At 38.5% G+C, this 24,857-nt stretch overlaps 1 protein-coding gene across 1 annotated transcript in view; it reads right to left on the reverse strand.

Moving 5' to 3' along the window:
* The window catches only part of CNTN1 (contactin 1), a 204,722-nt gene that overhangs the window by 120,494 nt on the left and 59,371 nt on the right, over positions 1–24,857 (reverse strand). Inside the window, exon 2 of the mRNA XM_058021885.1 lies at positions 24,755–24,798. The gene's annotated coding sequence lies outside the window, so the exon portion shown is untranslated. The remainder of the gene's footprint in view (positions 1–24,754; positions 24,799–24,857) is intronic.

A 24,857-nucleotide genomic window follows, 5' to 3' on the forward strand; every position in this document is an offset into this window, starting at 1 on the left:
CCTGCGGCAGAAAGCAAATTACAGGGGGGAAAAAAAAAAACAAAAACCAACCAAAAAACACTTCAAACTGTGACCTCAGAGCAGAGCACAGCCGTTAGCATCCCTCAGCCAACCTTCAGCAGAAAGCAGGTTTAGACAGCATGAAAACTGGCTCTGTGCATGGCTGCAATGCTTTCAAATCAAGCATTCTGTGCTGTAAGCTCAGGGATTTATATCTTCTTAAATAGGCCGTCCCACTCAATGCTGCTTGTGTGCATGAAAATATGAAGCATTTCACTGCAGTCACTTTATGCAAGAAACTACCCCAGTCATCTTTACAATCTCTGTCACTATGCTCTGAGACTAAAGAATGAGGACAGCATGCATAATTCATGCATTAAAATTTTCTGTGCACTTCCTGCAGCAACTGTTACATCCAGTAATAGGGTATCGATCAGCTCATCGCTAAAACAATTGGGGCTGGGCAATTGCTGTGCTGCAACAAACAATATTCCATCCAAAACAGGATGCAGACACAGGCTTCCCCCTGCAGCACTCAAATGTAACTCCAGCATACATGGCATTTACATATTGCAGAGTGTTTAATCTAGACTCTGCATTTCTTTGACCTCCAAAAAATGCTGTGTTACCTGAGCCTTTTATTTGAAGTCTGTATTCTCTGCAGACTCCTGTGACTGTGCAGCATGAGAAGCAAGTATGTTTTCCTAACCCCATGTTCAAAGCACAGTGAACCTCTGAAAGCACAGAGTAGATGTAAAAGCTTTCTACCCCATGATATATTCTTTGCCCCATACACATCTGAACCATGTTTGTACCAGGAAACAAGTCCATTCTCACTTGAATCCTCCTATGAGAGTGCATATATTATATTCTATCTGCATAGACCTGCATAGATACATCATTTTTGTCTAGCACAAAGCCCATAATTTGTATCTGCCAGATCAATTAAAATATGCTCCAGAGTTTCTACTTCTTTCCACAGATCTGACCATCTTCCAGCCTTTTCAGCATACTCCTTTTTCCTGCACCCCTGTCATTTAAACAAGCTTCATTGACAGTATATCAACCCTATTTCAGCCTCTGTCTTCAGCAGCCTCTGGGTAATCCCCATCTCTGACTGCCACATGGTTCTCCTCCTATGCACACAAAAGCCACAATTGCCACTGTTTCATAAGAAAAAGATGGACAAAATTAAAGTCATGAGTGAGATGAAACTCCAAAGTAGTATTTAAAAACAACATAACACGGGTCTTTGATTACCCTTGTGTTGCCAAACTGCACTGTCTGTCAACACTGGTGCATGAACCACACAGACCTGTAGTTTCCTGAAAGCCATGGAATTATTCCTTACCCTTGACAGTTTGGCTCTGCTCCTTAATCACTAAAATCCATCATCATCACTAAGATGAAGAACTCTTACTAAGATTGGTTTAAAATATATTCAAGAAGTTACTAAGATAACAATAATAATTAATTATTCCTGGCAAAACAAAAAATCTGGATGGAACTGCGGCACAGAGACATATATTGATGAAAACCTGAATCTAGGCTAAAGTATCAACTCCCCTGCAATTGTACACATTCAGAGTCCTACCAAGGAAGTTAATGGAAAACTGTCTGGAGCAAGCAGGATTTGGCATACAGTCTGGAAACTTGAATGAATAGAGGCTTTTTCAGCAGAAATTCAGGAAGAAGTTTTCCTTTGTTTGTCTCTCACCAAAGCAATCACCTTTCAGCACATCCAGCATCTACTGCTTTCCCTTATGCTGAGGCATGCCCATACATTTCAGTGGGTTGGCAAATGTATCTCCAAGAAATTCCCATATGTCCATCTGGTACATCCTTTCTCAACAGCTACCAAAGCTATAATATAACAGCAGTTAATCACTACTTTGGGATACATCAAAATCAGACGTTTAGTTTGTCAAATTCTTCACCCATTACTGAGTGCTGGGTAACAATAACTTCTGACAAGCATTAAGCTAGAAGTCGTATCACCAGGTGATGTTGTGCACCTGACTCCTTAATTAATCAGATTAGAAGGTTTCTTTAGAATGGGAATAAACCTCACAAAGATGAGATTCATGCCCCAGGTCATGCAATCCCCATGAGTTCACTCTGGTCTTATTCTAATCAGTCCTAAGTGAGAAGTTTACTGGGAAAAGAATGCTCATGTAGGCATTGCAGACTAGTTCATCCTGCTCTTACCATTCCAGTGGACATCTGCCACTTCTTACTATGTTGGGAATGTTCTCCAGATAGTCATCTAAATTTGGACAGATAGCAACACATGCCTATGCAAGAGTAAGATGCCCATTCTCTGTCAGAAATCTGTCAGAACCAGTTCAGCTCTTATGGTCTGTTTAAGAGCAAGTTGAATCATTCTTATGTTTGTGGACTCTGTTGGTTAGATTTCTGCCCAGTAGGATCAGACTGAGAGCGTGTCAATCACATGGAGGTACTGACATGTAGACAAATCAATTTACACATTTCATTCCGTCACTGTATCTCCCCTTCATTTGATTTAACAAGAATATTTCCTGGACGTAGGGAAAGAGACATGGTAATTTTGGGAACATTATCACCCTCCCTATTCAAGCTATGTTTGGGATTCCTTAAAGAAAATGAAAAATTGCTTAAACCTGATTTCATATGTAAATACCATAACACAAGTGCCATATTGGACAGTTCTGTCCAGAATATGAATTTTGATCATTGATTCAAAAAGAAACTAACTGTTTGCCTTTTTTATGAGAGAAATTTAAATTAGTCATTGAATTCAGAAGTTTGAAATGGAAAACATCTCCATGTGATTGTCATTGGTACTATAATACATCAGTTAAATAACTATTTATGTGTAAAAATTGTTAAGATGTCAGCAACACTTGCCTGATATTTTAGAATTTGTATGTAATATGGTGGGTTCCTCAAGAGAAGCTCTGAAGAATAGTCTTACATCTATCAGGGAATTTCATAAGAAGCATCAACAATAAAAATAGAAACCGGTACACTTTCTTTGGAAAATAACAAATATAAGTAGGGTTTTACAATTTAGAAGGGTAAGAGCTAGAAACTGGACAAACTAGTGTTTTCTTGAAGTTACTGGCATCAGCAAACACAAATAGGAGTGTTATAGGTATCATTACACTGAAGGACTGCCTGGGAATTTCACTGTGTTAGACAGGCATCCCAAAAATATCTGAACAATCCATGCTGACAAAAGCTGTGACAACATGACAATCCATGCTGATTGCCTTCTCTGTGTATTTAATTGTAACTTTAGCATTCCCTGATTTGCTGCTGATGAAAAGGAGATAATGAAAATGCCCTGCTCTCCTTGCTTTACTCTTCCTATTCCACATTTCTCATGTAAATAAGACATTCTCATTTTTACTATGCCTAGAGAGATGTCAGAAACCCACAAGAAAAAACACAAAGATTTATCCTTCATCATGAAAACCAGTTCCAGTACAATACACAGCCTCCCAGCCCTCCTGGAAAATTATCCTTTCAAAGTAGAAACTCCAGAATTGGGACCTTTCTCTTCAATCTGGAATGGGAAAGTACTCATGGCATGTAAGGTTTTAAGACATACTACGCAGTAGACTGTCAGGTACTCTCAATCACAGGATCCCATTTTTAGCAGAGTATATTCTGAGACCACAAAACCATTAAATGCTGCCATTTCTTATAAACATCTTACAACTCTTCATTTTATTTCTGTAATTAGTTTTTGCAAATTTTGCTGGTTTATGCAACTATTTTTTATTTGTTATTCTCTCACTATAGTCTAACCTCAGCCTTGATTTATAGAATCATACACATGTTTAGGTTGAGAAGATCCTCGAGATCCTTTAGTCCAACCATTTACCTAGCACTTCCAAGTCCTGATGTTCTTCCTTTCTTGATGGTTTTTACTTTTTGCACTAAAAATGTGCAAATTAAACTCTTTAAAACTCTATAACTTGCAGTTATCCAGGCCTCAGGAAGTGGGCTCATTTTCCATCTTCCTGACATGCCAATAGTTTTTCATGTTTAGCAGTTTTTATTTCTGATGTTTTGGCTACCTTAGCACAGTCTTATCCTGATGTCTCTAACTGTTGCTCTGGATGTCATTCAAAGGAACAACTTCATGGTTTCTTCTATGCTTTCTGGAGAATTTTTTGGTGTTTTTTCTTCCTAAAACTTTACTCTAGTACAATCTCATTGATAGACACAGTATCAACTACTATATCCTGTTTAGATGCTGTACCTCTACTTCAATACTACCTCATTCTTTTCAAATTGGTATCTCAGACAGTATTTCTGATATTGTAAATTCAGGTACCAGCTTAGGCTCCTCATAGATAAATTAAGGTTTTCATTACCCACCCCCACAAACTTATTCTGCCAGATTCTTTCTGAATCACTGTGTCAGTCTGAATGTTATCTCTAACCCAAATCATCCTTAGATCATTAAATTCACTTGCAAAATCTTTCTGCATAATATTGCTGATATAAAATCTTTTAATATGCACTTAGTACCCTCGTCCAGTTTCTCATAATTTTAGAAACAAATTAATACAAAATATTTTCCTCTAGCCTGGACAAAGACAGTACCTTATCAGAGCACTGCTACTCTGAGCATGTGACTTCTCTCCTTGCCTCCACTTCTTTGGTATGTCAAATAAAAGCAAGTTCACACTGGTTCCATGGACTATTCTCATTATTATTCTCACTTGGTACTGAACAGCCAACTTACAGTTAGTCTGCAAGTTATTTTTCATTATGTCCTTGTTAAATTCTCAGTGAACCACTTCTGTGCTTCCTCCCATTACACTTCACACTTTGGAAGAACTCTGCAACACCTGCAAAGTTACTGCATTGCCCTCCTTCAACTCTTTCTTAAATCTTGTTTGCTATGATAATTGCAAATTAAATTGACAGCACGTTGGCTGCTCTGGAAAGCTGAGATCGCTATCCTCAATGGATGATTTTCTTTCACTGTTTCTTTGCAATTCCTCATCTCTTTGCCTTTTATGTTATACTTCCACTCATAACTACTATGAGTAATTCTCACTGGGAGAGGGACAGACTTCTTGTTTGTTTAAAGTGATCTCTGTTTGATGACTCTGACTTTTCAGCACTACAGTAATGGAAAGTACCAGAGGGCACAGAACAATAGGAATTTAACCAGAACTATCTCACAGAACCTATGGAGTCAGACATAGAATTTGAGCTGGCTCTCAATTCCTACAGAGAAGTCATATGAGGCTGAACAAAATCAAGACTGCCAGTTCAGTCATTTAAGCTGAAAATGTGACTTTGATCTTCTGTGGACCACACTGCTACCAATACCTAAACATGTACCACAACAAAACCGCTGCTTGTTCTGCTTTACTGTTTAAGCCAGTGTTCCAAGATGTCAAAGATACTAATTATATGAAAATTCCTTCTTTAAACATTATTCAAAAACAATCATGACATTTAATACAATTATATAAATTGCATGCCAATATGATTCTCCCTACTACTTATACTATACTGTATTCTGTAATATAGCACAGGCTTTAAAAAAATCATACTGTTTATTTACAGTTATATTATAAAACAAAAGAAGAATAAAAAAAAATATAGTAACCATAGTCATTGGTACAACAGACTACTATATGTATCAGCCATATTTCAAATGTAAAAGAGATTCCATATATACTGAGAAAAATGCCACTCCAAATGTCCCAAGAGCCAGTTACAGATATAGAGCTGTAGAGAGTACTACTTTCATGTTCTCCTAGGCCTTTGCACTCAACCAGCAACAAAGGCTGTATCCAAGATAACACAGAAAACTTCCCTCCAAGTGGTTTACAGAGCAATGTTTACAGAGCAATCTACTTCAAATCACTGCTGATCCAAAGCTAGCACCAAGTGCAGCATGACTTGCTGCAGCATATGCTTCCACAGACTATCTGTAATACTGATGGGAAAATTCTCTTCAGGTCTTCTCTTCACATGGTTTTTTAGTCACATCCTTGTCCTCAGGCCAGCTGGACAGCCCTTAGAGCAACTGAACCTCTTCATATGTTTTGAGCTTAGCAAACAGTCTGCTTGATATGTTTTTCTCCTGCATCTTTGATAATGCTGGTTTTGCACTCTACTATGCATGCTTCCTCTATGACTTTCCTCACCTCTGCATTGATTGTTCTAACCATCATTAGTTAAGAACTCCCATTTTCTTTATTGGTCATCACAGTACCAATTTACATCACAGGATAGACAAAGCAAGCCTATGCTTCACCCAACAGCAATTCAGTGTTGGGCTGCCTGCTATTAAAGCCAGACTCCTTCCCATATCATCATCCAAAGACCTACAAAAATTCAGGGTACGCCACAGGAATCAACTGAATTACATGTTTTGCCAAAGAGTAGAAAAATCCAAGTATCCATGTGAGCAGAAATTCAGGGCCACTGCCTGTGGAGAGCATAGCAACAAGTTCAGGGCTGCCAGCTCTTTTTAAGCATGAAGCTCAAGCCAATAAATGTTTCCAGCTGACTGAAATGCTTTAATGACAAGCCTTTTACCATACAAACAAGAGACAAACTGCTGCATCCAAACATCTTGCTGGAGTTGGGTGGGAGGGGGCCTCAGGGTGAGGGCAGGGGCTTGGGTAGCCAGGGGCCACAGGCAGCCCTTGCTTTAGAGGCACAAGTCCACAGCCCCTGAATCCGCAGTTTGGGGCTGGGCTGGTGGCAGCCAGGGCAGCCACAGATCCGGATCACTGGACAAGACCACTGCAACAGGGCAGGCCTGAGGTCCTCCCCAGAGCACAGCACGTGTCAGAAGGGCCAGACTGAAATCATGACAGTGCCCAGTGTCCCACTCTGCCTCTGCGTGCTGCAGCAGAGTGCTCTGCTGAACACACCCTGCCCACTCCAGAAATCTGGGGAACAGCATGCTCCCAATTCAGAGATCTTGTGGTCACAGCAATCTGATGCCCTGAAAAAGCATTTCAGATGCCAAACCACAAAAATACCAACTTATAGTCTCTCTGCAGATTAATACTAGTGACAAAGTACATGATAGTCAGAAGGCATATTCTCCTGCTCACTTTGTAATCTGCACATTTAGATTTTCATCTGTTTTCTACTCAGTCTGCAAACTCAGAGAAAGCATATTATAGCTTTTCAGAGTGGACTGCTGTCCTTGCCTTTGCAATGATGGAGGAAATGAGCATGTCTTTTCCAACAATGAGCCACAAGAAGAAATACATTATTTGCTCACCTTAATTTTTATTTCATTCTTTACTAATTTTGCATCTCATACTACACTTTTGAATGACAAAAATGTCCCTGTGCTTCCTAATAAGCAACACAAGATAGCATTTGGGTGCATGAATATCACAGGAAAACTGAAGTGGGAGGCCCGTATTTAATTTTTATCCCCATGTCAAACATACTTCTCAGTCAGTACCACCCAGTGTTTTCAAATGCAGGTCAATCTAGATCAGTAGCTTGCCAGTAAAGAAGCGGTAAGTGACACAAAATAGGCAGAAAGCTTCCCACTTCTCTGCTACCAACAGCCTGTATTTTCAGTGACAATCATTCTCTGCTATTCACCACTAGCCCCTTCTCTCTGCCAGAGCGTGGCTTTTGAATTTCTCATCTATATTTGTTCACAGTTCTGGGAATCAACACTTCCATCACAGAACACACAGCGTTAGCTCTGTCTGACCAGAGAAAATAAACATAAAAATACAAATAGAGAAAAAAAGGATCTTTTCTGCTTGGGAACAACTGTGTTCCTCCAAATAAAAACTGAATCAGACATTTGGATTCTCCTAGGAAGGAATTTCCCCTGCAATAATATGCATTCTCAAATCCAGGAAAAATCATGTTTTTAATCTTCCACCTTAGAAATGCACTGTGAGAAATTGCTAACTACAAATGAAGAGACAATATGAAATGAAATGAGGAGTTCTAAATATGCATCACAGATTGCAGGGGGAAGAGCCTAGCAATTAGTAGAAGCAGAGAACTCTGTTATCAGTGAGAATTTAGTTGAAAATCAATTAAATATGCAAATTTTCACCTTTGGGGGAAAACACAAAATTAAGCCAGATCAGGATTACAAATTCTATAAAAAATGGGAATGAGAAGCTTTCTTTCCTTTAAGCCTTATTTTCTAACCTGTATCAGTGCAACTGGTTTGTGTGACTTTTTACTTCCTCCTCCCCATGCTGCATAAACTGTTTGGGGTCTTAGGTGATTTTTATTTTTTTTTTCCCCAACAAAAACAAGATTTTACCAGCACATACAGAATAGGCTATTTCCATGGGGTCATGCTAATATCTGAATGAAGAGACTAATGTCTAAAACTTTGTCTGAAGAGACAAAGGAATAACAGACAGCACGTTGTGAGAAGCACAACATATGATACGAACTACAAAACATAAGGGGTTGCAACCACAACATAGGTATGCAAGCTCTTTTGCTTGTTTTAGAAGAAGCTAAGGCAATGGTACTAAAACAAAGTTGGGAATTGTTTTGAGGAAGTATGAGCTCGATTTCTAGTCCCAAAGTGAAATGCTACCATGAGATATACTGTGGGAATATTGGTTTTGAATGAGTAAACAATAAGTATGTAAAAAACAAATAAAGGATACTTTTGAATGGGTGTGGTCTATTTCTGAAAGAAAAATACTTTTTGGTCCAATGACTGTAGCATTGCAGTTTCTGATTTTAACAGCAAAAATCAAAATGAAAAATGATGACACAGTATCAGAAACACATCTCTTGTACACATTTAAATGCTCACCAATTCTTTTAATACAGACAAATTAAGCTAAACATTTCACAGATTAAAAAAAAGTAAACAATTTAATGTAAAATAAGTATTTCTAGTCATTGGCCAGTGTTTTTTACTGATATAGTTCCAAGACCAAACATTTTCATTTACATGGCCAATGATGGGATGAGTGAAGGACTGCAACATTCTCCCACTGTTTGCAGACACATGTCTGCATTGAAGCATGGACGGTCCTATGAAGATAAATTAAAGAAAATTTTCCAAATGTTCTTTCAATTGCTAAGGTCTACAAAAACTAACAGCAGCTCCTTGACAAATACAGGAAATGTTCCATAGGAGTCAAATCACCATATAAAACTAAATACTGTGCCTTATGGGATGCAGAAGTTAAGAAACAGTCAACCTCCTTTCCTATCCCCCCACCTCCCCAAACAAAAAATCCACCAAAACAGTTAAATTACCGCCTTTTTGTAGTTGTCCATCTTACAGTTCTCCATCTGACTAGTGAGATGAATAATGTCAATGTAACTATTTGGGCCTCTGAGTTGACATAAGCTGCCCGGTAATTTTTTAGTTATTTTTTGCTTGAGATATTAACAGGCATACAGAGACTATTTTCAAAAGAAAAATGCACAGCGTGTTTCAAAGGAAAGGAAGCTGCAGCGTAATGGACGTGTACTGTGTATCCCATTGTAACTGTCCACGAGGGAAAGTAGCAACATCAAGAAAAAGTACAAATATGCAAGTCTTCTAGCTACCCCACATGAAAACTGACTTCTGAAGAATATCAAAAGGTATTATCCTTTTGTGTTAGCTTAATTGTGTGTTTGAGGGCTGCATTTACAGAAAGTGGTTTTGCTCCATTCTGTATATAAAGCTTTTATTTATAACAGCAGTATATGGGTACTGACAAACAATGAATCTATGGCCAAATCCTGAAATAAATTGCAAATATACCACCTGGCACTTAAGATTTAGTTAAATGTCACTGATACAGCCCACCTGTTCTGAGAAGTTTCATTATACTGAAGTTGCACCCAATTTCTCACAGAAATTATTCATTTCTTTCAAGCATGATGATGGTCTAAAAAATACAACTGCAGGCATACAACTTTAAAAGTAAATAATAGAATTTACCCATTAGAAAATTAAATATAAATCTATTCATTGACTTCTAAAGAGCAAATTAAGTTAGTCTTGAACTTCAAAGTGATATTGGCCATATTCCATCTCTTCCCCTTGTTTTCAGTGCATTTTCTGCCATAAAGCACATAAAAGGTTTTGTTCCTATCAGATTGAGTAATATTCTAAGATAACCTGACAATGAAGGACAGGAATCCTCTAACAAATTCAATTTTGATCTTACCAGTGTATTTCCGGACTACTGATATGTTATCACGTCTTAAAAAGCTAGTAATCTTTTGTAGTAGAAGCACTGAATCTGATACATGCCTCTTACCAGTATCTTCCTCTTATTTCCTAATATAAAACAAAACTGCTGCTGCACTGTACAAAACACAGAGCACAAATTAGTGACAAATTTAAACGACTACACAAGCTTAAAACTGTGGCCAGGGTTTGAAGAATTGTTTTCTAGCCTACAGGCTCCAATTTTGCTATAGAATTACTGGCAGTTTCTATTAACTTTAGCAGGACTGCAGGGTTGTTGTAGTCTGGGAAATGTTTGCTTCATAGTATTTAGTTATGCTTCTCACAAAAGTAGTTATGTTTATCTGCTACCTCCATAGAAACAAGCTGAGATACCAATGAAAACCCCTGTTGCTTTAAAAGGAAACATACAAGACTTCAGTTGTCATGACACTAAGACCAGACAACAAAGCCATCTGAGATAAACTAAAGAAAATGTCTTGTACAACTCTCTCTGTAGTTCTGCAATGCAACTAGAAAATACCTACAGTGTTCATCATAAAATAATTCCTCAAAAACACATCTAGACATAGGGCAGTACAAGTAGTTGTACCACTGCCCTGCGACAGCCTTCGCCCTTCTTAACAAACCAGCTCACTTTTCTGGGTTTTCCTTTAAAGATTCAGACTCTGACCATTTTTAAGGAAAAAAGTCTAAAACAACACAGCACACACCCAACAAACAAAAGCCCAACCAAAACCTAGTTGCATCTCAGCTTCTGTGGTTCTCAATTTCTCCCACTTCTGTCTCTGTGTGGTACTACAACACATGACATTTACTTCACATGCGACTCCAGACAGCCACATTCTCTCCACCCTTTCCAGCTTTCCTTCCACCACAGCATTAAGCTTGTCTTGGACACCAATCATCCCCAGACTGGGAGCACTGATGGCACAGCCAGCTGAGGTGTAGGACTTGTGATCATAACTTTGGCACCCAAGCCTTGAACTTTATCAGAAGTTGCTGCTGCTAGGAGAAGCAGCTCCCCATCATCCTACTGGATGAAGGAAATATGTGAGTTCTCCTGGCTGCTGACATCCAGAAGTTTCCTTGCAATTATCCTATGCTTATTGAAATAAAAGTTAAAGACTCCTAAATACTGCTCCATGCCAGCAAAATGAGACCCACCCTGAACTGCTTCAGCATTCTAAACTGCCACTGACAGCAATGCAGTAAAGACTCTTCCCTGCATGTTTATCACAATGGAGAGTCAAGAATCAATAATGAATAAACCAGCAGGAAAGATCAAGTGTGTTAGTGCTACCATTTCTATGTTCACCTCTATGAACTGTAGAAATGCTCACTCAAACAGCTTGTCAAAATGACCCAGCCTATGTAAAGTCATTTTCATTCTCAAATTCTCCTTTTCACTGACACAATGACTTAGATACAAGATACATTTGGAGGTTCCTAACTTCTCTGCTGCTTTTCTTCCTAGATGTGAAAAGGAAGATTTTTACCTTTTAAAGGTCAATTCAGACTGTTTGGACTTTTTTGCTTTCCTCAACAGGGAGAATTTTGAAGATTTATTATCTGCTCCCATGTGATCAAAACAGTCCACCTCCAAATCACAAAGGATTTATTTTTATCAGAATTAGAAATAGTTATCAGTAAGCAAGAAAGTAAATAAATTGCAGTAAGACTGCTAAGGCACATTAATAAACTATTGGAGCCAATGTTCTAATTCCTATATGCAGTTAGATTCACAGGGGAATTTACAGAGTAATACTATTCATTAATAATTATTACTATAATTCCCTTATTATGATCATCAAGGAAGCTTTAATTTGGAAGATGTAACAATCATCTGGGCCCCAATCCAGCAAAGCACTTAAAAAATGTTAATTTTCATAATAAAAATAACCAACTAGATTTAAACAGGACTGACATGCTTAAGATAATCTTGGCTTTGTAAGCCTATAATGGGAAAATCAAGTAGAAACATTATAAAAGTAGTCCATGAAATCCTGCCAGAACTTGGCCTCAATATTACAACATTATCATACATTCTCCAAGGAGCTGCTTTCTGCTGGGAGACTACCAAGTAAAATGAAGAACTTTTCTAGAAGCTAATTTAGACGAAAAGTATCTATTATGAAGCCAAGGACTCTTAAAACAAACATACAGCAGAGAGCCAGATGATCACAAGATCTCTATCTGGCACTTAAGATTTATGTGTCTGACCTGAAGCCAAACCCTGAACAAGATCTTCCACATCTGATTTTGAAATGTGTTGTCTTTTCCTTTATTCACATTCTCCAACAGGTAGTTGCAAAAACTCCTTCAGAAACAAAGAGTTGGCGTAGGTAACTGGGTGTTCAGTTGCAATTTATGGAAGAAAAGGAAGAAACACTGGAACACATTTTATTTATGTGTTGTTTTATTTAACATCTTGGTGACATTTGGATTGGACTGGGTAAGAGCTGATCACAGTAGTTACGAACAAATGGCCAAACCTCTGCAATCTTTCTGGAGAATAGATCAAGACTAGCCGTGGGGAGAATGACCTAGGAATGTTTTTGAACAAAAAGCTCAATATAACCCAGCTTTGTGTACCTGCAGCCCAGAAAGTGAAACATATCCTGGACTGCATCCAAAACAGGCATGAGAGCAGGGCACGTGAGGTGATTCCACCCCTCTGCTCTGCTAAGACCCCACCTGGAGCCCTGTGTCCACCTCTGGGTCCCCAACACGACAAGGACCTGTCGGAAGGAGTCCAGAGAAGGCAGTGCACCTCTTCCTAGTCCCCTATGGAAATGCATTCTTTTTGACCACAGTCTTTCTTCAGTACACTAAATAGTTACAAAACATCACCAGTCATAGTGTTCAGTCTTATATTTAGACAAGGCTTTTTGGAAACACAGACCTTTTTTTTTTTCCCCACCAATTAGGAAGAGTAGTGGTCAAGGAATAGTATCTCTGAATTTCTGTAATAAAATTTTATCTGCATTTAGCTGCAGCAGAATGAATTTTGAAGAATCCAAATAAATTGTCAGGAGTTTTCAAAAACAACATGAACAACTTGCTGCCTTTTTATTCTACAACATTTGATCATGCTCTCCTTTAACTTTTCCCTTTTACTCTTATTTCAGACCAGTTGTATTCTCTGGTTATATGCTTAAACATTTAACTTTATGTATAGAGTCCAGTGAATTCATCAGCAGTATCAGATAATAAAACTCCTACGTACGCCTCTTGGCTCTTGCCCTATGCTAGGCAGTGATTTCTGCTTCTGAATGAATTCAGTGTAATTAGGAATGAAACACAATGACAAGTTTCACATAAAATCATATTTCAAATGCTCTGTCCACACTCCAGATAATTTTATAATGTAACCTACCAAATTTTAAGTGCTGGTTCCTGCCTCTCTTCTCCCCGAGTACCTAGAGACCTAGGTTCTATCCCAGTGTCCAGCCTTCGGAGACACCCATCTCCCATCTGTCTATTTCCCATGTATATAACATACATCTTCAATTTGCCCTCATACCTACCTTTATGCTTAGATTATTGATGCTCCTAAAGTAATGTTGATGAGTTTCAAACATTACATACTTGGAACTTTTAATTTCAAGTCATACCACCTCCCTCTGCCTACCCAGAGCATAAAAAACAGCCAGAACAAAAGGACATCATCCTGGGGAGGCAGGAAACTAGGAGAAGACGTAAAAAGGCCATTTTAAGGTTTATATGTTGCGTGATGTTTCAACTCTATTAAATATAACTCAGTACCAGAAAATATGATTACATATATCATTAACTGTACTAAAACAAATTACATTTGAGTTGCTGAAAATACAGTGCACTGCTAGTGGAACGTAAGTGGATTGCCTGACTCATTCAGGCTGAAGGTTAATCCTAGAGGCTTCAGAAACCAAATGGAGGAAAGGCAAAAAATCCTCCTACCACCAGTGAAGGACATTTCACTAATTATATGCACTTCTATACAGCTCCCAGACTTGACATAAAGAAAACTTCACAAAGTAAAACAGGGTGACAGCCTAGGCTATGAAGTTTATCTGTATGCCATGTACTCAGCTATCTGGAAGCAGCAGCAGGTGACCCAGGACAGGTAGAGCCCAGTACCTGATGTGGTTGTTGCCCTACGAGTTTACCTAACAGTCCTTCCCACATCTGCACTGATGGCACAAACATATTAAACATCTTGAATATGCCATGGCATTGCTTAGGCTGGCTCATACAAAACAAACTATATTCCCTGTTTTATGACTCTGGTGACATTGTATGCCATACTCCAGCTATGTCCTAATTTGAGAAGGTAACTCCACTTTACTGCCTTTCTTATCCCCCCCTTCTCTCAAGGTGCATCAGTTTCCTAATATATCAAGGCTGGAAAGAATCCATGTTGTATTTAAGGAAATCCTCTAAATTCAAAGTCTGACAGGTGAGGACTGCTGAAGTGTCCATATATCCCCAAGATCAGGATTTCAGGCCATACTGATTAAGCTAAGTTTTTGATACCTGCAGCATACATAAATGCTGCAGCTATCCAAAGCTTAATCTACTCCAACATCTTAAAACAGCAACTAGTAGCCTAAAGAAAGAAGTGCTTGCATTTCTTCAATGAATACCTTTGTCCTTAACCTTTTCTAACCTTATGCCTTTGAACACAAAGAAATTTATTTCTCTTACCCTCTATCAGAACTATCAATAAACTTTGGCTGTCCTTTGGAAATTTGTTAACTTCTTTTGAGATAATAAGCTGTCATGATAACATCAATGCATAATTTTGCGATATGTTTCCTTTTATTAATTTAAAAATAATTTTAAAATAATTGGATTACTGTGTCACTTCCTTATTAATATTATGTCAAAAAATAGGTGGAACTACTATATTACCTGTATAATCATATACAGATGATCAACTTCTGTTGATCTAATTGTAGTTCTCCAATTATACTTTCAATGGAAGTTTTTCATCCGCAAAATGAACTGTCCTAAGCAATTACTTTGCAAAATCGTTCACCTGTGCATCAAAGCATTTTTCTAAAATTTCTACCTATTCATATTTTTGAAGGTATTTTCTAACCTCTTCCAGATGCTTTTATGCCTTTATGCTGACAGATCATTTACCTTCGGTTTTGATCCTAGGTCCTCTTTGCACTATTTCTGCACATTTCATTCAAAGTATTTCTATTGTTATTAAAGCAGATCTCCTCTAGGTGCAATACCAGTTTTTCTGTGTCCCTTGTCTTTCCACAGGCCCTGTGAGGAGCTGTCTGGCACACTGGTGACTCAGGGAGGACAAGGGCAGGTCAGTGGCAGTCGCATCTCTCCACTCTGGGAATCTACATCTCTGACTGTCAGTCAGATGTCAAATTCAACAAACTTTACAGCACTCATAAAGGTTTTTTCTTCACTCAGACTGGATAAGGTGCATTATCATTATTTGATTTTCTTCTCTTCATTCTGGCTTGATGACAAAGGCCACTCTAGCTTTTATAAAAGCAAAACTTCTGAACTAATGTTATGAATAATTTCTAAAAACAAAGCATAAGACTCAAATCCTTTTGAGTCACAGTACAGTAAAAGAAAAATATTGATACTAGCAAAAATAAGAACATACATTACTAGCTCTCAAAATATCACCAGTGGCAAAGTACTTAAATTAATTGTGACTCCATACAGAAGTCTATTTTTTTTAATGGTCTTTCTTCTGGAGAGACATTTAATGAAAACTAATGTTAATCTGTTGAAAGACCCAACAAAAGTATTTCTGAAGCTGTACATCAGACAGCTCAGCTGTATCTCAGACTGCTGCCAGAGAACAAAACCAAAAAATGGTTTGGTTAAAGATAAAATATAAAGCAAAATAGCTTTAGCTGCATTAAGCATAAATGTACATAGACTCAATTTTCCACTTGTTCTCATCTCTGAGGCATCTTATGTCTAAAACTGCATGGTTGGTGAATTCAGTAATTATGTACTTGAAATCTAAAACATGAACGGTGAAAGTTAGAAAAAATGTAATCATTTGTTCTGTGGTCAACAGATGTAATGAAACAAGCCTTCCTACAAACTGAAGTCCTACTTCTCTCATGCTTCTTAAACAAAATAATTTCAGTTTCTTTCCCAGCACATGTACTTCCTGACATCTCCTCTGGGCAGGAGACACTGCCTGCTATGCTTAGCCCAGAGTGTGTACATGTTGATGCTGCCAAGGGAAATATGTAACAGCTTTCCACTCAGGAGGGCACTGATTTGGGTTTTTTCCTCTGTACTCAACCATGGACACCATGAAACTTGTAAGAACCTAATTCTCTTCCAGGCTTGCAGAGAACCTCACTCATTTTAGTGGGAGTTAGTACAGAAGGTCAGAATTTGATGTAGAGAACTGACAGGCAAAAAGCAGTTGCACAAACCTCATTTCCTTAAGAAACAATAAAATGTTATGGCAAATTAAAGTTCCATTACATTAGCAGTGCTGGCAGCACCAACTCTATGAAAATTTCATCAGCTTATTAAATTTGAGTTATGTAACATAAGACTGTCATAATGGAGTTAAATATACATGGAAAATATATCCTAAAATATTTATTTTGAATTTTATATGTACCCTGCACACCATAATTTATATATATGATATGTCCTTGTGTGAAGCAAGTCCCCAAAAGTATTTAACTGTATTCATGATATTTTTTTTCAGCTGTAGGTTTCTCATCAAAATAGAAACCAATCTAAGTGATGAGATAGTCTGATCCTTGCACACCTCCAAGGCTGAGCAGCTGGAACACAAAGTGACAGTGGCTGGAAGCACAGCCCCAGGGCTGTGCCTGAACCAGGCAGAGCAAGGAGCTGGAACGATTCACAAGCCAGCTCCAAGAGCTGTTCTGTTAGCTACTCACTCATGGGTCGTCACAGCTTCTACTTCTTGCTTAAATTTCATGACGAATATAAAGATGCTTTAGTTTTACTCTGTATTGAAAGTAAAGGTCAAACAGGATTCATGTCTTGCCCACCCTACTGCTGTCTTTTCCATGCCTTCCCCAAGGGTGGAGTGGCTTTCACCAGAACCTCAACTCTCTGAAATTCTGCTCCTTAAGACCCAGAGCTTAAGAATTTCCTTCCTACAACCTACATGACTGTTCATTCCTTTCTTAGTTACACCCCTGAGAAACAACTAATCCAGGTTGGTTTGAGTGCTTTGGATAAATAATAATGCTCCTTGTTTGCTTCAGGTGGTTTTCATTCAGGGAAAGCCTCTGAAAAACCCTCTGACACCTCCTGGTTTCCGCATTTCTCATGAGGAATTTCCAGGTTCCTCTTCCCAGCCCTACTCTGCGAGGCTGAGCCATGTTGCTGGCAATCAGCTGCTTGTTTGACCTGTAAAAATATCCACAGTCTGATTGCTCCTGTCACAATTTCCCAGATGCAGTTTGGCTATTACATGCAAATGCCTCTTATGAAATGACTATAAAAAGCTAAATGAAAACCTCCTGTCAAAACAGAGATTGTGATAAAGATGTTGCTCACAGAGCCAACACCAAATTCACAGAGACATATTCCCAAGCCTGCACAAACATCACTCACTTTGAAAAGTATTGTTATTCATTTTCTATCAAACAAGGGGAAGAGAGATCAGAAACACACAGGTTGCATCTCCCACCTTAAATATTATCTTCAAGACAACTTCTCTAAGAATTGGTTGTCAGGAGTCAAGAAACTGGTAGCAAGTTAATGCAGCTCAGGAACGTACTCCATTAACTCACACATTGTCTGCTGAAGCACCTAATTTAATACTTAAGCTTCCTAAACAATAGGCCTGAAATATCAATAAATTTCACTCTTCCTGGACTTCTCCACACAAGAATGTGTCCAGCTGGTTCAGTATTGCTCAAGTGAATTTCACTGCAAAAACCAATAATGGGAATTTTGTAGAGTCACGTTGCAGGCACAAAAACGCACACACACAGACAAAACCAGAACATACCTAAGATATGCATGCAGCCACAACAGTGAACAGGGCTCAGCAGCAAGAGGGAGACTTCAATCATAAGCCACAGCTCTCACCTGAGTTTGAGCTTCAAAATATAAATGAAATAGAAATAAGGCTGACTTTCTTTATCCACCATGAAATGAAACATGGACCATTGTTCTAGGTTTCTATTACTGTTTAATTTAAATCCTTTATTAACTCCAAGGCATGTTGTGGATATAGAAGAACATTTTAATTTAGAAGAATATTTTAATCTTCAAACTCTGTTGTGAAGCAGAAGAAGGAACATTTTCAAGAGGCAATTAAGTCTGTGGCCACAAAGCAATGTGCAGGCCATTTCTGCTTTTCCCTGTGCAGACCTGGTAGAGAGATGGGAGCTGGTGAGTTTGTCACCCTCAGTGATCCACACCTGTGATTTTTTTATGGAAGAAAATTACTCACTGCTTCTAAGATTACTGTATTAGGTAATTTTTTGTTATGGTTATGAACAGGCTGGTAGGAATCTGTAAAATCTGTAAGGAATACAGGGGGGTAAAGAGCCCATACTGACAGTCTTTGCCTTCTTTAGGCAAGCCTAAGGGAAGGGAATAATAGCTGATGGGAGTTTAGTGGCCTAAAATTCTTTTTCCTAATGTCAAATAGTTGAGAACTGGATTTTACTGGAAGCAATTATTCCAGAAGGATTGAAACAGTGATAGAAAGAGAAAACTGAGCTAAGAAAAATGGGGTAAAATAGAAAGGAGGAGAAGGAAACAAAGAAACCTCATCAGAAAAATGGAGATGGGAAGCACTTGGGCCATTGAGATCAGTTTGTATACCTCAGCAGTATACATACCCCTCCTCATACAATTTCATACTTCAAATCCCTATTTTTGACAGAGCTCTAGAAACAAACTCAATTTTCTAAATGAAGTTACCCCTAGTAAAAAACAAGTCTCTGTAGGCCACCACCCCTCTTGTTTCTGCATAGAAGATCACCTCTAGCAATATTTTTTTTGGCAAAGCAGATTTCCTTTGCCACTACTCAGATGAAAAATGTGACCACCTCTCCAGAAGCACTCTGCAGTGATGCAGACTCAAGTCTATCAAGAACATCAGCCAATCCATCTAACACCAGTATCACCTCCAGCTGTGGAAGCCACTTTTCTGATCCATTATCTGTCCCACAGTTTATCTCCTGGGAGAACAGCCCACCTGGCTGCTGCCAAAACAGACTCACTGCTTTCCCATCAGCTCCCCACACTGCTCTGCTCACCAGAGCAGCACTCAGTAGGCAGCAGATGGTCTCTCTCCTCCCCACATGTGACGCACACCCAAAAGCTGAACTCTTCACACCATTATTTCCAGTAATATGAGATTTTTTCTATGTTACTTCAGCAGTTTCACAGTGAGTAATAATCTAATTTGCAGAAGCAATTGCTTAAATCTTGATGTTGTTCTGGCACTTTCAATGCTCATAAGTTTTGGAGACACTTTCAAAGCAAGGATACACTAGTATTAACACCAGTAGCCAGGATACACTCTCTATTAAACAAATCCTTCAAAGATGATTATTGAGATTCTCTGAAGCTTATTCAGTGCAAGCAATCAAATATCCCACCCTACTGCATCCGTGGGAGTGACTAAAACAGGTGTCATCCAGGAGAGAGCAATTCCATTTAAACCTCTCTTGTTTGTGTGTATGCATTTGCACATGTATAGACATGTAGGTGCATGCAAATGACATGAAAAAGATATAATGAGCTGTTAGCAGCAATGCTGTTTAAATTGCCATGATGCAGGATCAGCAGAGCACATGTAGCTCAGCAGTTTGCTATACCTCATGTGCAAAATCAGGTATGCACTACTCAGTCATTTATAATTAATGTTTGGATCAGATTGTTGTCCAGTTCTCAGTTACAAAGTACTATGCCTCTGCTATTTCTCAATTTTAGAATGGCATTAATTTTGAAGAATAAGCATGAAATCTTATCTTTAAAATGGAGAGCTATATCCCAAAAGGCTCTCAAGCAAACTCAGCAAGGACCAGGAAATCAGGTGAAGGTGCACTTCTAGTGTGCAGCTTCAGTCATCCTTGAAGTGATAAATGGGAGAATTATACACTAATATATAAATATTCTTAGAATGAACATGTAATTTCTGCTTTTGTATTTGGTATAATTAGGACAGTACATGATGTTAGTGAAGTCATTACTGGTATTCTGCATTTAGTCCTTGAATCAACACCTTAAAAGAATATTTAAGATCAAATTTAAAGTTTCTATTTAGTCACAGTTGTCAAACTTGCCTTCGGCAGGACCTAAAGAACTTTAACCTATTGGGTTATTCAAAACAAAGCTAAGATGAAATTGTATACTCCACAAATACCAGCAGACAGCAAGACATTTCATACTATCTGCAGTGATTTTGAGTGGGATTTATACAGCCTATTATTTAAAAAGTCCTTAGTGTAAACATTAATCTGTGATCCCTTGATTTGCTTTTTAGTGAATAAGCATTTTTAATAATGCAACTATCAACAAATTTAATACCTTACTGAGATAGCTTTAAAAAAATAAAACCTATGCATTTCAAATTAATGTCCATATCAAAAAAAGGTTCTGTGGTCTGCAGCTATCTAGTAATTGTTTTTTGGGTCTTAAAATCTACAAGTAACAACTATTTTGCAGAATTATTGGAAGATAAGTAAGCACTACTTTGCAGACTTTGGTCTCTTTACAATGAAAACACACACTGTTCTTGATGGAAAGTGAAATATAGCAAAGATGTCAAAGTCTGCAAGGCCATTTGACACACTCAATTCCTATTCACATTAACTACTTTTTATTTATTTGGGAAAACTGGCAACACATAAAACTGCATTAATGTCTTGCCTTGATTGAAATAGATTTCACCACACCCGTGATCTAAGTGCCAACACAGATGCTTCCTTCCTCAAGAATAGGAGTTGGTGTTTGACACCAGCATCAATTCCAGAGGTTGGTTAGACAAATATCTGGATAATCTTCCTTCCACAGGCTCTACCCAAGGATAGCGGTGTTGAACATTAACAAAATAAGTGTTTTGAACATCTGCAAGTGCTCTGCTCCTAATCTACAATAAATTATGTTGTTTATGCAAACAGTGCTTCCTCTGAGCAAAATATAGTTTAATTTTCTTTTGCAAATGAAGGGCTTGTGGGTTATTTAGGGAACTGGTATACATCATCTCTGTTACATCAGTTACTGTGTTTCCTCCAAGGCCACTGGCTTTTGTGGTCCACTCTAGCAAAGACTTCTCTGGACACCCCCAGGTATAAGTATCCATGCCTGACACTCAGCATTTGCTGCTGGTTTGATAATTATTGAACTCACGGCTACATATGTGCTTCCACACTGTCCTGCCAAAGTCAAATGATTTTGCTGCCGGGGGGAACCGCACTCTGGAGGTGCCTTTCAGTAACATACCAGTCACATTTTAACCCCAAGCAAGGTGGGAAAATACTCAGGCATGTTGAGAAACTGCAGCAGTAACTACACTGAAGTATGCATGTAATAAATACAAACTTTTAAAAAATTAAATGTTGAAGGCACATGGTCCTACCTATTTCACAAGAAAATTAGTCAAAGACACAAATATAGTTGATTCAGGCAATCTTAGCTGGACATAATTAATCTTTCCACAGTCCCTACTCTGTCAAACACCTGAGTAAATTATAATCTTAAACAAAATTTTCTCAACAGAAAATGGCAAGATAAATTACCTGGCCTGTTGCAATGTATCAGTGTATCACTCAATAACTCAATTTCTGCAAATCTGCAGCACTTTTGTAAGATACTGCTGTACACAGTGCTATTGAAAAAAAATATGTTGGTTTTCTTTCAAACAAAAAAAAAAAAAATCTCAAAAGCACAATTAACTGCATTGTTGTGAAAACTGGTGCATATCCAAAACAGCTCACAGGTGAAGATCCTTTATCAAGGAGACAATGGTAGATATTTACATTTCTGCCAGTCTGCTCCACAAGAGGAGCAGACCACTTGAACAGTCCAAGGATAAGAATGTGGAGCAGCAGAAGCTGAGGCAGTTGAGTAATTCATCTCTCGAGAGGAACGATTGCACTCTGTACTGGCTGGCACAAACTGCTGAACAACAATCTACTATGTGGAAAACAGATTGCCCTTTATACTTTGCTTAGGCCTCTACCAAAAGCATCTTAAAACACTTGAGTAATTTGAAAATAATGCCTCCAATATAAAAGGCAGATATATAGTTCTAGAAAGTAATGCATAATAAACAGAATCTATCCTATGAAGGCCTTTCCAGGGAAAGGCTTATTGGACCTGTTTCTGGTCATTAAAAAATACCCAAAAGGAATTCTGCAAGACTGTTGACAAGTATTTAGTCTGAAGTAACAGTTACAACCAGACAGAATCTTTCATGTTTAGAGGCATTGCAATGAGGAAGAGACTCCATTGCTGCACAGAAATACATCTATATATGAAAAGCACTAGTTTTGAATGCTTGGATATTTAATTAGTTGACAGCATACCTCAAAGAGACTTCTAGATGAGATGCTGCAGTTTATGCAATAATTAACAGACCAGCATTACTTCTGCTGAATACCTGAAGCATGATACACTTGCCTCTCAACCTTCTCTTCAAATACATGAGAGCCATTGTGCTTGGTCTTGTCACAGAACCATGTCTCTGAGCCAGACACCAAGAGAGGGACACAACAGGCACTTTTTGCCACTTCCCTGCAGCCTTGGCCCCAGTGCTGAGCTCTGCCAGAGAGTGCTCCTCTATGGCAGCTCAGCATCTCTCCCAGGCCTGAACAAAACATGAATGACTGGCAGATCCTACAAACACTGGCTAATCCCATGAGGTCAGAGAGTAACAGGGAGGCTGCCCTGTTGCACTCCAGCTGCACTGCCCTACCCCCAGCCTCTGTCATTTCACATGGCAAGCGCTGTCTAAAGATGGTGATCAGAGCTGTATGCTCACCATGTGACCTGCTCCCTCTCTGCGCTCCGGGGGCTCAGGAGAGAGCTGTGCAGCACACCAGTGACTTACTCCCAGCTGCTTCCTTCCCTGGGGAAAAGCACTGAATTACATTACACCTGACCTGCATCTCAGTGCAGCTGCACAGATCCCCAGCACCACCTGATGAGCTTGCAGGCAGGTGCCCTCTCCCAGCAGAGATAAGCAATGCTCTCTGCCACTACAGGGAAGTGCACACTCTTGCACTTACACCTTCCACACCTCTGTAAGGATCTTTGTTCTTCATTTTCCCAGGCAAACAATAAAAGAAATATTCATCTTTACTGATGACATGAATAAATTAGAAACAGCAGGATATTGTGGCCATTTTGAATGAGGACAAAAAGCATCAGGTATATCCAGCTGCTCCTGGGATCATGAACTCATTTATACAATAAAAGAAAACAGTTCTTTAATTAAAGAGAGCAACAGCACATGCCATACCTTATGTTACGGCATACATTAAGTTATGACCTTATTGGTAAGGAAAGTATAACATATACTTGGAAAATTGAGTGTGAGGAGCAATACAATTAGGGTGGATAAACTCATTCTCAAACAGAAAAGCAGTGTGTAAACAATTTAATGGATCTGATCTCAAATAGGGAACAGGTTTCAGGAATGAAAGATCTATCTCAAATGCCTGTCATACAGCAAAAAATTATGCCCTTGTAAGCACAGAGGGTAGAAGCCCTACGAACATCTGCTAGCAGCAGTGTGCATGTGCTGCAAGTTTGAGAAATGCTAATGGCTCCAGCAGATCTGGCTGATAAGAAGCTTCACTTAAAGGTGAATCGTACTAAGAGCCTAAGCACAGCTGTGTAAGGACAGGAACTAACACAGTGAGCCATGATATACTCAATCCAAATAGAAATGCATTGCCAAACTTCCAGAACTCTGATCAGACAACTGGAATCACAAATAACTATTAATAAGCTGCACTTTCATCTTTGTTAGTGAAGAAACCAGTTTTATAGAACAGAAATAAAAATAGCTTAACAGATGAGTTAGTGCTCTCCAGAAATTATACCATAAATCAAGCTCCAAAGAAAAAAATAATTCCTAAAATGTATAATCTCATTAGCATTGAACACTCATGTCATACTATATAATATATAAATATATTAATGAACCACGATATAATCCACATAGTGTCACATATGCACAAAGTCATGTCTTAGTACTTTGGAAATGGATGAAAGATCCAGATAAATATTTGACTCTAGAAGAATGAATTAAACAGTAAAACTGGGGATTTTGGGGCTATTTGTCAGACAGGTTAGCTAAGGATGACTAAAAACTTAAGTTGATCTACACTGATTTGTTTAAGTTACAGTTAACTGAAGCAGTATATGAAACAGAAATGCAAGGAGGAATTTCACAAAAAAAATCCAAATCACAATATGAAGAATTACTGTCATTTGTTTCTATTACACAGATCACTTGGGTCTAGTGCTACAGAAACATTCAACACAACAGCTTGTCAATATGTCAAAGGCACTGAGGTTCTGCCTCTCAGAAAGATTACTTTAAAATTGTATGTAAGAGCTGAAAAAAAAGTCACCAACCTCTAATAAGGTAGACTGTTTCACTGCAGATCCAGAGCCAGTATCTAGAAATGAATAAAAAGAGCGTTCACTTGTTTGCTCAATCCTCAGTTTTTCAGTTACC

This window comes from Melospiza georgiana, chromosome 4, assembly GCF_028018845.1.
Source record: "Melospiza georgiana isolate bMelGeo1 chromosome 4, bMelGeo1.pri, whole genome shotgun sequence".
NCBI classification, from domain to species: Eukaryota; Metazoa; Chordata; class Aves; order Passeriformes; family Passerellidae; genus Melospiza; species Melospiza georgiana.